A 13,033-nucleotide genomic window follows, 5' to 3' on the forward strand; every position below is an offset into this window, starting at 1 on the left:
AAGGTGAATGGAACCTAAATCTTTCTCATTGCAGGCTAGTCCCTTAACTCAGAAACACATGCCCCTGTGCAAAATCTTTCTTCAAATCCCACATCTCAGCTTCCAGCAAAAGAGTAGTCCAGAAATATCATCCATGTCCTCATCAGCAGAGATACAAAAATATTTTTTTCTTGCTAAAGCTTTATCTGTTCATCCCTTACCCTCTTAATAGCCAAGAGTTGAACACCTGCAGATTAACTTGCAGTAAAAGTTCTCCATTTCTGATAATATTTAGCCTCTTATTATTTGCCTTGATGTCTCTGTCTATTGGCATTTCATCTTGTAATTGTCTTCTACTACCTCTCTCCCATGTCTTTCACCAAATAATTAATATTTCATTCCCCTAATACTTGTTTTTAGGTTGGTTTTCTAAGGTTGCTAACCATATGCAATATCATCATAATCCTCATTTTTCTCCACCCTTTCTCCCTCTAGTAAGTTTAGAAATCATAGAGGTCAATCATTTTTGACAGTGTGTGTGTGCACAGCTTAGAGCTCACCACCACATCTCTTCTGCATGCCAGACTGGTGACTTAGTACTCACAGAAGTGTTATGTATCGGGAACAGTGTAGGACAAATGAAAAGTATTGCTGGGGCTTTGTGGGATGTAGTGCTTTCTCAGTGGGAGTGTAAAGTAAGGGAGAAGTTCCTCTTAGGTTATTTGATTATTTAGAAGTATTTTGTAGAAAAAATACTCATATAGTTGTAGTGGGTTTACGTGGCAAGGTTTTGGTAGCAGGGGGCCATAGGGGTGGTTTCTGTGAGAAAGATCTAGAAGCTGCCCCATGTTTGGGAAGGGCCCCATTGTTTTCCAGAGCTGAGCCAATAAGCGATGTTGTTTTGCGCCTCTGTGAGAGCATATTTAAGACAGGGAAAAAAATGCTGCGCCACACAGCAGCTGGGAGAGTCAAGGGAGTGAGAAACAGCCTTGCAGGCACCAAGGTCAGTGTAGAAGGAGGGGGAGAGGTGCTCCAGGCGCCAGAGCAGAAGTCCCCTGCGGCCTGTGGTGAGGACCATGGTGAAGCAGGATGTCCCCCTGCAGCCCATGGAGTACCACGGTGGAGCAGGGTTCCACGCTGCAGCCCATGGAGGAGGCCACGGTGGAGCAGGTGGCCCTGCATCAACGGAGGCTGCTGCCTGTGGAAGACCCCGGCCCGAGCAGATTCCGGGCCAGACCTGTAGCCCGTGGAGAGGAGACCACGCAGGAGCAGGTGACCTGGCAGGAGCTGCTGCCCGTGGGGGAGCCAGGTTGGAGCAGTTTGCTCCTGAGGGATGGACCCCGTGGTACGGACCCATATCTGGAGCAGTTCTGGAAGAGCTGCTGCCTGTGGGAAGCCCACGCCGGATCAGATCATCAAGGTCTGTATCCCGTGGGAGGGACCCCACAGCACAGGGGACAAGAGTGACCGAGAAGGAGCGGCAGAGAAGAAGCGCTGTAGACTGACCATAACTCCCCTTCCCCCATTCCCCTGCGCCGCTCGGGGGGAGGAGGTGGAAGAGGGTGGATGGGGGGGGGAAGGTGCTTTTGGTTTCTTTCCTTTGTTTCTCACTTCTCTAGCTTGTTAGTAATGAGCAATAAATCTTACTATCTATCTTATGCTGAGTCTGTTTTGCCCGTTACAATAATTATTGTGTGATTTTCTCGTCCTTATCTCAATCCTTGAGCCCTTTTCACATATTTTCTCCCCATTCCTCTTTGAGGAGGGGGAGTGAGAGAGCGGCTGTGGTGGAGCTCGGCTGCCCACTCGAGCGGAACCACGACAATAGTTACATAATGAAAATACATATACATGTATATAATAAACACATATCACAATTGAAATATATTTTCCATGTATTGATGTTGATTTGCCAGTATGAACAGGTGATATAAAGCAAACTGATAAATCAACAGACAATAAGATAAAGCAAATTTTTGCTATTAGGATGACCCTGTTTTTTACAGTGGTATTTACCAGAACACAAGTCAGCCTAGCCTCTTTGGATCCTTTGATGATACGGACCAGTAATGCATTATGAGATTTTTTTTTGGCATTCTTGACTAAATAAAAAGAAGACAGCACGGGAGTTTACAAAGGAATTTAAGTGCTGAAAATTTGGTGCTAAAATTCTGAAGTGCAGTGGCTCTGCCCCGTCACATTTTGCTTCTATTTGCACAGGTACAGTGACAACTAAGAGAGAGATTGGATTGAGCAAATAGAGAAGATAACTTTTCAAACTCTATAGCAAGATTTGACAGAACCTATCTGCAAGAGTTTTGTTACACCATCTGACCTAGTAATATTTGCCCTCCTGTTGCTAACCCAGTTACTTGCAGTTGTGAATATGTCTATGGGACACAGTTTAGTGCTATGAACAGTTATTTATCTAGATCCACTCAAATGGTGGCAATGTGGTTTAATGAGAGCAATGCACAGGGAACTCAAAGTAACAATGTAAAAACAAAGTACAAAGTAAAAATAAAAATATATAGATATACCCCAACCAGTAGAGAGGAAATTATAAAGGCAGCTTGAATATCCTTTCTACCATGTTACAGATTTGTTATTATTTCTAGAATGTGAAATTTACAGAGAAAAAGAGTTGGGAAATTCTAAGGTTGATTTTAAGTGACTTAACTGAGATTTTTCTGAGTGTAGCTGTGGCAATCTAAGATACAGGTGGACTAAAGATGCCAAGGGTTTGGGCATCCTGGAGAGTTTCAGCTTCATACTGCCAAGATAATATCATACAATGTGCCTATCAGAATAATGTGGTCCTCATCTGAATGGGGCTGAATAGATTGGCTACAGGTGTCATCTGATACGAGTGAAAACTGGATGGACCGATACAATTCATCATTAGCTTTGGTCTGGATGATCTCCTCAGTTAAGAATGATTTCTTCAGCCCTCAGCTAATAGAGACAAGGAAGAGTTTATGCTTCAGTCAAGTTTTAACAGAGATTCCCGCTCTTGTTTACAAACTTGATACTTACTGTAGGAGTAAGAGGAAGATGTATCTGAGGTTTATATCCAAGAATAGCATTGACCCATCCAAGACCAAAACTTTTAATGCATTGATAGCATGTCAAGGCTTGACACTGTGTTCATACAATACCTAAAAACTTAGGAGTGCAAATACTGATAGATGAGGTAGTTTAGGATACCCTTATGAATTCCCACCCTCCAAAAAGACAGATGTGAGAAAGTGAACTAGCTGAATGGTTTTTCTGTTTCAGAACTGTTCTCTTAGGCAACTACAACTATGTATAAAGTAATATTATTAAAACTGAGCAACAACAGCTATGGTTTAGCTGCATTGATAATACCATATTACAAGTGTTCTGAAAACCTGTTTTTATCAATGAAAGGAGAAAAAAGAGCATGCATGTTTTGAACCCTTCTACCCATGTGTTCAGACACTTCTGCTGCGCCTTCTCTTTTTTACATTTCTTCTTTCCAGGGATTTTTTTTTTTTCACAGTTCTTCCATAGATCTCCTGGTTGCTTGTTGTTACCTTTTTATCTAGCTGTGGGTGTGTTCATTTTATGTCTACCTAACAACTTGCACCATAAGTATGTTTCTGTTTCCCATAAATATTTGAGGTGTATCAGTATCAGAATTATTGTGACATTAAGTAAAACAATTTTTAGAAAAACAGATTAGGGATCTTATTTTCTTTAGGGTTTAGTATATGTTGAAATGTATAATATTATTTCCAAGGTTTTGTGTTTTAGCTAAAAAGAAAAATAATTTCAAACATACTACTTTTCTCTTTGCTCTTGCTTTCTTTTCTATTTGGCTTTTCAGTAGGCTTTTGGCTTTTTCCTTTTTTTCTTTTTAATGTATATATTAAGTTCTCCTTTATTTCTCACTTATATGTGGACTTTAACATGCTATAATTAATAGAAAAGTATGTATACTTCAGGGCTTTGCCAAAAATCAGGAGACAAATCAAAAGAGATTTATTTACTTTTTTGTACCATGTGTATGTTTCCAACCTGGCCGATAAGATTTTGGAAACCTGAGGATCTCTTTTGAGACAAATAACGTAATTGAGAAGTCTCTCTCTGCTTATTCCCAGCACAAGATTAATGAATGGCAAAGTTTTCTTGTTTTTATTCTTTCAACTTAATCACAGAATTCTAAATTTATAATACAAACAGCATATACTCCGGTAGCTTTTGGCTTCACAGAAAGCATGGTCAGAAACAAAGCTGACGTAGGTGCACAGTAAATATTCAGTTCCAAGCCATAAAAAAAAACATGCTGCTTTCCAGTTCTGGTTCTCCAGCCCAGATGAGCACAAAGGAATGTGGGTGGAACTCGCCCTTCTGCCAAGGCTATTACCTAAGCCCTATTTTGATTGGGATTTAAGTGGTGCACAGGCCTTGCGCTGCACGGGATGGAAATGGAAAATCACAGAGGCCTCTGTAGACCTTCCCTCAAGCCAGGCGGTGGGACAGCATGTGTTTTTTTTCCATGGCTGTGAAGCAAAGCCACCTCTGTCACAGAACGCTGGTCAGTGGTCAGGGGACTGCTTCGTACCCCTGCGGCCATAAGGTTGGAGGGAATGGTGCAACCATGTCTTGCTTGTTCCTATCTGATTGGCGCAGAGAGGGACTCTAAGAAAAGGAAATCCCAGGTTTGCTTTTTCTCAGCAGTTGTAGCCTAAAAAGGTGTGTCTGTGTTTTAATATAATTCTTAATGAATGCCAGAAACTGGTTAATGCTACTTTGCAAAAGATTAAAAAGGGAATGTCTGAAGGGGATAATGTAAGCATGGGAGGATTATATTTTAATAAAATTAATCCCACCTATAAAGGAGGACTGTAACAGTGTCCATCTGGACAAATCCAATTTTACCGTCTGAGAAGCAGCATTAAATTTGCTCAATGCGTTTCGTTAAGAGAAAGTGGAAAACCAGTAAAATCCTTCTCTTGTTAGGTGAAAGAAAAGACTTGGAGAGACTAACTGCAAAATGCCTCCAATTTGCTGAAAAAAAAAAAAAAAAAAAAAAGGAAAAGAACAAAAAAAAAAAAAAAAGAGAGAGAGAGAGATCTTAAATCCCAAGGTTTTCAACAAAAGCTGAAACACAACATCCTTAAGCCAAGGCAGGCTGAGGTAGGCCTATCACATCACCCTAAGGCAGACTATTTATCTCAGAAACCAGAGATGATCTGAGAGAAGCAGGGAGGAATGGGTAGAGTGGACCCCCTTGTCATGCATCTCTTCTAGAAAAGCAGTAAAAACGTGGTGAAAACCCACTGCTTAAGTAGCTGGTCAAAAGCCTGAAGCTCCTTGATTCCACTACAACAGAAAAATACTCTCATCCAAACAGCTCATTACACAAAGAGAGAGTTTAGTGCATTCTCCCTGGCTCCAGAATAGATGCTGAGGAAGAAAATAGTTCTGTCTCATGCACTCTCCTCTTTTTTTTTCTTTTTTTTTTTTAATACAAGGAAATGTTGGTTCTTGCCAAGAAAAAAGGTTAGTCAGCTGAAAACGAAGTTCTCCTGGCTGCGCCCTCACATGTTGCTGCTTGTGCTGCTGAAGCACCTGTGCTCCGAGACACCAGAACCTTCCGGAGAGAAGTGGCCATTGCCTCCCCACCCTTTCCCTGCCTCCAGGGTGAGACCCACGGAGCCCCTCACACACTTCTGCTGCCAGTGAGCTCTTCAAGGCAAATGAGTTATGTACGGCTGCCAAAAAGGGTCAACGTGCATGAGAAACAGGGCCCATGGATCTGTATTGCAGGGCCTTGCTGTCTGCCAAAGACATTAGGATCTGGTTCTGGAAGGGTCTGGAGGTGTAAAGCCCACAGCTTGGCAAGAGGAGATCTAAGATGTCTGAATGGAGCCACTTTGCATCAGCCTACTGTGCAGACTGAGCAGAGTCCCTCATTTCGGTAAAGCCGGAGTCTGCCCAGAGAGCAAATGACATCGCTGGAGCAGTAAGAGGCACTCAGTGTGGGTTTTAGATGTTGCTGAGTCTTGTGTTACAGCTGTAGATGACTGTTCTTGTGCCAGTGAGGAAGAGGTAACCAGTAAGTATGTCACTTACCAAAACATATATAGGTATTATATGCTAAAACCTGTAACAGAACCTTCAGCCTACTGAATGAAAATGTTGTCCCAAGGGTGTGCCAATATACCATCTCTCCCTGGCAGAAGAGATGTTAGCTCTGTGTGATGAGGATAATGAAATTCATGAGGAGAAAATTCCTTTGACACAACTGGCTAACCATAACTTGGTAGCCTAATGGCTCCCATTGTGCCGTCCCTCAGAACTGAGACTAACTTTTTTATGTCTTTAAAAAAAAAATTGTCATGCAGGAAAAAATCCCTTGGCTCCAATACTTTTATTCAGGAGTCGCGTCTTCCACATGGGTAATGAAGCTGAGAATGAGTAAGAGCTAAGATAAATAAATCTGGCTTCAGCCAGTGGTAAGCAGAGACTTTGCATCCTGTTCTATCATTGACTATATACAGTTCTGCTTTAGAGATTACAGCTATTTCTCTTCTTATACTAAATAAATTAAAAAAAAAAAAAAGAGGACTGACTATCGAACTGTTCCTCTTACAATGGGAAATACATAATTCTGCGTCCCTTGCATCTGTTTTTGAATAATCTAACAATTAGCAGGACTGTTTAAGGTAAACACATGTCCTTCAGAGATTAACTGCAGTGATAGACCTGTTTCATCAAAATGGATTAAGCACTGAAGGATTAAGTCCAGACTCACGTGCTTCCATCACTGATTTTCCGTTCTGATATTCCTTTACATGTAGTAATATGGTGGCTCTTCTAAGAGCATTGGATAGCTTTATCTCTTCATTCTTGCTGGCTTTGCCGTGGAGCATAGCTAACATTTGCCTCAGCTTTTCCCCCTACGTGACTGTTAAGGTCTTTAGCTGAATGTTAGCATCTGAGTTGGAGAACAGCTTCCAAACCATGTGGATTGGGTGATAAGATTGATGACATACTTTGAGACCAATTAGTGGAAAAGACTGATAATATATGCATTCATGAAAGACTGTTACTTGAACCTAATCTTACATATTAAAGGAGAGCTCTTATTCTAGCAAGCAAAATTGAGTTGGTTATTAATAATGCAAGGATGGTTACTGAGGGAAATACTTAGCTCATATGAGTGAATCTTATTAGGACAGACTGGAAAAGCAAAATTCAAATGGGATAAGTGCAGCTTAGTGCTTCTGCTTGAAGCATTACTGTTGCAAACAGAAATCTCCTAGATTTATACTTGTGTTTTCTTTTATTTGCCTGTGGCCACACCACTTAGGTCTGAGATCACATCAGCTCGTATAATGTAAGCAGAGTCCAGCTGGGATAGTACTACTGTAAGAATAGCAAGGAACAATGCTTCTGCTTTTCCTGAGTGGCAGCTTTTCTCCGATGGCAACACTGACCCTATGGATTACTCTGAAAGCAGTGGTGCTGAGCTGCAGGTGATGCCAAATAAGAAAGAATTCCTAATTATGTCTTATTATTGAAAATCCCAAGAAGGCTTTTTTTCCTGGTAGACATTGACCTTGGATAAACAGATGAGAGTCTGATAATATAGTTACTTCTGTACAAAGGAGGAGATTATGTCCTTGTGCCCCCCAGGGGACATAGAGCAGAAGATGCAGCCTTGCAAGAGAAGGCACAATTTTTTACATTCAGGGCTATGGGGCAAAAACTAAGCAAGGGCCTCAGGAGAAACACCTCTGAATGAAAGCAAACAAAACAAGCAGATAAATGTTTCAGACAGAAATCAAAGTAAGCAGCACAATAGCCAGTCACATCTGGGGTCCCTATTTCCTTGTCAGCATTGAAAACAGTGTTTCATTTCATGGTCTTTTATACTAGGACCTGTGCCTGCATTCTTCCAGTATGTTCAAAGATATGGATATGTCATCATATGCTTTCTAGTCAACATTATGTTGTCTTCTACAAGTATGATGCACAGATGATTTTGAAAGTATTTTAATGTGGTTGCTTAAACCAACACACATTATTCTATACTGATCTGATGTAGTTAAGTTTCAAATTCAAACCATGCCTGTCTGAAAGTTTTATCCTATATTTGTAAAACTTAATGAGTTTTAACATTGATTTAATCTATACAAGAGTAGCCTTAAATCCTGTAGGCACTGGTAGATGTGAAGGACATTTCAGATGAAAGGGGGAGATGTACTAAATTACAAGCCAAAAAAAAAATCAAACCCATAGTGGTCTGCCCCAACTATTTTTCTTGTCAGACTATGAGGAACAGATACTTTACTGTAGTTATGCACCAATATGTTCTCCATAACATATTTTGCATGTAAAATATGACACACAATTCTGGGGAAAAAGTATTGAGTTGCTAGAATATTATAGAACAAATTTTTATAGTGCCTATATAAAAAGATATAAAAAGCAGATTGAGCCCACAAAAATATTAATTATCTCTTGTGTCCAACCTATCTCTAAAAACAAATAAACTACTTCACAGTGTTATCAATTGAAAGCTATTTGTTTTTCATTTAATATAATGTAATTTAAAGTACAAAATGCAATTTTAAATTTAAAGTTAAGGATGAGAGGTTAAATATATCTGAGGTTCAAAAATATTTTAAAATATACCTGTCTAGAGTTTGTTTGGATTTTTTAAATGACCATTAAACTTATGTATACCATTTGTGACACCTTAAAACAGCTTCAATTTTCAAACAGCCAATGCCCCCTGCTTTCTGGATACATAGTCCCTTCAAGCAGATAGAAACTTCAAAAAAGTGAGTGAAAATCCAGTTTATAGTTCCCATATCTCTCCCTTACATTCAGATTCTCAGGATTAATACTCTGAAAACCTTTTAACCAGTAAGGAACTACCCCATGAGGTTTATCATTCACAAAGCCAGACCATATGCTACTCTGGGAAAGAAGTATTTCTAGGTAGCCTGTGGAAGAATAGACAACTTAGACTGAAAAGAAAGGACACTCTAATGTCAAGTGTAAAGACAGATATCCCTTTAAGAGTGATACATACAGGTTTTATAAAAAAAAAAAAAATAGGTCATTTATAGTGATATAGAGATAAGCTGTAACAGAATTTGATCCCGCTTTTGCTAGTGTAATACAGAAATAATACCACTGAAATCATTAGGGTTACTCTGCTTTTATATATACAGAATTCTGCCCTGTCACAAAATATGTTTCTTTTTGCTCTTCGTTCAGTCTGACAGATGGTAATTGGTATTGAGATCTTTACCTTTAAAGGTGACAGGATTAAAAAGTAGGAACATTAATATACTAAGCAACAGTGAAGGATTCAGTTTGTCTTCATCTTTCTGGCAGTGAAGAGTCCAGAATTAAGTGCTCTGAGGGTCACTTGTACAGCATAATAACCTAAGTAGACTAGAACTTGCCAATTTTTTAGACGAAAAATACTTCCCATTTCAGTAATGTCTCAATAGTCTCTGTATATGTAACCCAAATTCCAATAACTTATTTTAATTCTTTTCAGAATTTTGTTTCATGAGTAAGTTAACAGAAGGTAAGCTTAGAGTGAGAACTTTATGATAGTGAAAACGGACATTGTATGTCATTATTGTATATATATCATATATCATAAAGCAATGTAGCTTACGTCTATTTCATTGTAGCATAGACAACCTCATGTTTACTACATAGTCCAAATGTGCACCCTGGCAGTTAACATGCAGTAACAGAAACACTTTAAATTCGTACCCGTGCTTCTTCTGTAGTAACTTGCAAATGGGACTGTACTTTGCACTACAGCCTCCTTGCTAATTTCTTGTACATTCTTTAGCAAATAGTCCTCATATAAACATGTGAGGAAGTCAATATTTCTAATTCCTTTCTCATTTCTTTTCTCTTTCCCTCAATGCTGATTTGTATACTATATATTTTTTTCTCCAAGACATCAGCGTAGGTGTTAAATGACCTAGGAGAAGTAGTAGTCTTTTGCTTTGTTTTTATAAATACAAAATTCAGCAGTCTTGGTTTCTTGGGCTCATGTTAACCAAGTTCTTATCTGTTCTAACTCCTTCATGTTCCTGCTTTTCACCTCCTTAAGGTTGTTGGACCAGTGGTGTACCCACGTGGTATTTTTCAGGTGCACAGGCCTCACAAACCTCTATGTTAGACTGGAAGGTATATAGCACTGTAAGCCTAGCACTAAGCCCAGTTTGGTATATCATACTGTTCAGTCGGGCATTTTAGATCAAACGTGGAATTGCACTAAGCACAGCTACACATCTAGCTCATAGCTGGTTAGCTCAGGCTGTTAGCAAGACTTGTGCAGACTTATCCCAACAGGATTAAGAGCAGGATGTTCCTTTAGGTGAGTATCAATTCAGTGAGCATGTTTTCATCTTCAATCAGTTCTCTAAGTTGAAAATCTAACCCAATTTGCATTCACATTGTTGAATCTAAATCCAAGATTCCAAGCTAGTCCCCTAGCTCAGGCCCCAAATTTGCCAAACCTTAAAGGGCCATTCAGTGAGATAAGTTAGGATCAAGCTTGCAAATAATAAGTACATGTCTTTTGAGAATGTACTTTGGGGAATGGGTAGAAATAAAACATCTTTGGCTTATTTTCCCTCCATACCATCTTCCTGTATCAGCTGCGTGGCAGTTCCTTCTGATTCCAGGGCCTTGCCTCCCCAGGCAAGATGGGGGAACATCTCATGCACAAATGCAGTTTTCCCTCTCCTCATGCTTCTTCGCAGTATCATCCTAGCATAGTGTACACTTAATACTGCTCAGCTGCCAGAAGGAGTAGGAATTGAATAAAGGAAAAGTTCATGTAGCTCTGGAGTTCTCCATCTCTCTCTATTGTAAAAGAAATTCCCCAATACCAGCTGGCTAGTTGTGCCTAATAGTTGATCCAATCCCTTCTGCCTTACGGAAAGGAACAAAAAGAACATTTCAGGCAAGCTCCCATATCACCTTAGTGGGATCATGGAAACTACTGCTGCCTCTGTCCTCACCTTCCCTTGTCTTTCTCCCCTGCAGAGACCAATGGCAGACATGACCAGTGTTCAATAGACTGTCTGTGCCAGAAGGCTGACCTTAAACCCTAGTTTAAAATACAGTGCAAACATCATTGGCCAGGAGTAAAACAGAATACTAAAATCACCTTCACATCCATCATCTGGAAACATTCTCTGGGTAGCTAATTAAAAATCCATTTCCTAGACTCTGAGGAATATCAACCTGTTTGATTCTCTGAGGTGAAAATATTACAAGTTAAATATATAGCAGATAAATAATCAGGTCACAATTCTTTATACAATATTCTCCCTGTCATGGAAAAAGTATGTAATTTAAATTTGTCAAGAGCCTGGAAACTGGAACAAAGACCTGAAACTGAAATACCTTCTTTCAGACATTGTTCTCACTATACAAACAAAGTCTACAGCAGAAGAAGCCTCTCTGGAGAAATCACAGTCTGCTGTTCAGCTGTGAAATGATCAAGTGAAAGTATTCCTCCTCTACTTAGTACATGACTTACCCATTGGCTACATGGTTTTTAGTTAGGTTATTTGTCTGTCTTGATTTGTATATCTTCCAGAAGAAAGTGACATTAACAATTTCATAATGTTTCCTTAAATAATCTGTGTTCTTTAAAAATATTTTGCTTTTATATTCATCTAGCTTTTAATGCCCTGGCTTTTTTCCCCTTTCCAAAATTTCTCCTATTCATGTACAACTCAGTTTTCCTTTAACTGACTTAAAATTATCCTTAAATGCAAAGGGTGAGTTTTAAGACACTCTGAAGTGTATGATCAAAGGGAAATGAGAAAATGTCTTTTCAAGATCTTTTTGAGTGTGGTAGAAGTTTCCTCCTCCTCATTCATATAGAGGAAGAAGCAGATTGCATGGAGCTGCCAGTTTAAAGAGGTGGGAGATGGGTCAGTACATGTAGAATGGGGAATACAGAGGATATGTCTACATCAGCAAGAGAGATAGACATGTAGAATGAAAGGGTTAGAGCTGAGAACCCAATATCCATGCTGTACACATTTCAGGGTGTATAGCTTATGATGTAAACAGGACAACATAGCTCTGATGTTTCTGTACTCATTTCTGCAGTCTTTTTCATTCCTCTCATTGTTTTTTAGGTATAACTGCTAGAAAGACCTGCCTAGACGTGCTGTGCAAAAGATGCTGAGGGCAGCTTCTTCATTATCAGGTAGGGTGTGTTCACTATCCTTTCTGCAGAGTCCCATGCTTGTAATAACTTCATTGGCCTGAAATTTAGGAATAAAAAGACCTTTTATTTTGTTGCTCTGAGCAGAAGTTTGAGGAGGACCAAAAACTGATGAACAGGGTAGGTTTGCTGTTCAGTTTCTATATCTAGAATAATGCAACAGGAAGACCTAATGAGATAGACCTGATGACATCTTCTATTAATAATGCAGACATTTGGACCATCTCCAAAAAACATCACTTTGACAACTGGACTCCATATATTTTAAAACGTGAGGAAAATTAAAAATACATCCAATGTTTTCAGTTACTTTTACTAGTTCTAGTAAACATTTACAAGTCTGTGCTTTATGACATGTTGTTAGCACTTTTGCCACATAATTTCTCCTGTTTGGAGAGGTTCTGATGCTTGTTTTTGATATGCCTCAGCAACCTTACTGATTTTCAGAACAATAAGAAAATAGCACAGTAATCAAGATAATACAGGGTATCCTGCGTTTGAAAATGTATTTGAAATGTATTATGCTTTTGTGAGTGATACCAAATCTCCTGCAGTATCACGTTGAATGGAAGAAAGAAAGCAAAAGGATAATCAATCAAGGCTTGATTCCGAAAGTCATGTGTTTTACAGATTTTTTTTCAGTCTAAGAGCAGTCTTGAAATTGAACACGGAGCAATAAAAACAAAAGTTGTTATATAAACTACAAATTTCCAGAAACTATTTGACAGGATCATGATGAATCATTCTGAAGCATACCTAAATATTCAATATGTCAAAAAAAAATTAATGAGT

The 13,033-nt window shown here is 39.2% G+C and overlaps 1 long non-coding RNA gene across 1 annotated transcript in view; it reads left to right on the forward strand.

Annotated features, from left to right (window-relative positions):
• Positions 1–309: 309 nt before the first annotated feature.
• LOC106019911 (uncharacterized) overlaps positions 310–13,033 on the forward strand; it is a 45,275-nt gene continuing 32,551 nt past the window's right edge. Inside the window, exons 1-2 of the long non-coding RNA XR_003495433.3 lie at positions 310–1,399; positions 12,153–12,223. This is a non-coding gene — a long non-coding RNA (uncharacterized lncRNA). The remainder of the gene's footprint in view (positions 1,400–12,152; positions 12,224–13,033) is intronic.

Source organism: Anas platyrhynchos, chromosome 2, assembly GCF_047663525.1.
Source record: "Anas platyrhynchos isolate ZD024472 breed Pekin duck chromosome 2, IASCAAS_PekinDuck_T2T, whole genome shotgun sequence".
NCBI lineage: Eukaryota > Metazoa > Chordata > Aves > Anseriformes > Anatidae > Anas > Anas platyrhynchos.